Source organism: Diaphorina citri, unplaced genomic scaffold (genome assembly GCF_000475195.1).
Source record: "Diaphorina citri unplaced genomic scaffold, Diaci psyllid genome assembly version 1.1 scaffold19636, whole genome shotgun sequence".
Taxonomy (NCBI): domain Eukaryota; kingdom Metazoa; phylum Arthropoda; class Insecta; order Hemiptera; family Psyllidae; genus Diaphorina; species Diaphorina citri.
The window spans coordinates 1-938 of record NW_007396989.1 but is presented as its reverse complement, the minus strand read 5'-3'; the positions used below and the strand labels follow the sequence as shown (position 1 = coordinate 938).

The 938-nt window shown below is 43.7% G+C and overlaps 1 long non-coding RNA gene across 1 annotated transcript; it reads right to left on the bottom strand.

Annotated features, from left to right (window-relative positions):
- Window position 1: 1 nt before the first annotated feature.
- Window positions 2-938, bottom strand: LOC113473218. The gene is made up of 2 exons (XR_003395255.1): window positions 872-938; window positions 2-88 (listed from the first exon to the last, which is right to left on the bottom strand). It is a non-coding gene; the product is annotated as an uncharacterized LOC113473218 (long non-coding RNA).

Genomic DNA, 938 nt, shown 5'->3' with positions numbered 1-938 from the left:
ACGGCGGCATGTATAGACTCCAGCAGGTCCAGCGCGCTTATCTTCTGATCTGCAGGACTTTGCGGCGGCGCCTGCTGGGGTGAGGGTTCTGAAAGATGGCAAAATAAAGGAATTTTTAATTGTGCTGAGCATACTGAAATGCTCGTCACAAATGTCGTTCCCCAATAATTACATCTAGATAAATTTTATGACTTGTCTTGGACTCGAACCACCAAACTCCAGATCCAAAGTCCAACGCGTTAACCACTGCACCACTGAGGTTGGTGAAAGATGGCAAAATAAGTAGCATGTTACATGTTGTTTTCAAATGTCGGGAACTTGACCATTAGGAATTTTTAATTGTGTTAAGCATAAATTCTTGTCACAAAAGTCGTTCCCCGCTTAATATACTACGCTAATTTTTATGACTTGACTTGGACTCGAACCACCAACCTCCAGATTCAAAGTCCACCGTGCTAACCACTGCACCACTGAGGTTGGTTCGTAACTTGGCCATTAGGTCATTCTAACAATCTAAATTCTAAACCATAGGAAGCCCCCTAGTTAGCTTGGTTGGTAACGCGTCTGCCTTGTAAGCGCTGGGCCGCGGGTTCGATTTCCACCCGGGGGTGATTCTATCCTGAACACATAAGGTTCGTTCTTGGAACTTTAATTGTGTCAAGAATAAATCCTTGTCACAAATATCGTTCCTCGCTTAATATACTACGCTCAATTGCACGACTTGACTTGGACTCAAACCACTACACCACGAAGATTTTTTTCGCAAGGAATCGTCATCTAAACTGCTAATATAATTGAACAATTCATTTTAAGCTGACAATTTGTTCTAAGCTGTCTAAATAAAGCACTACTTTTACTTAATCTAACTTACCAGGAGCGGCAGGGCTGGACTGTGGGGGCCTCTTTGGTAGCGAGTAGGTAGCCAGGGGCGGGGTAGA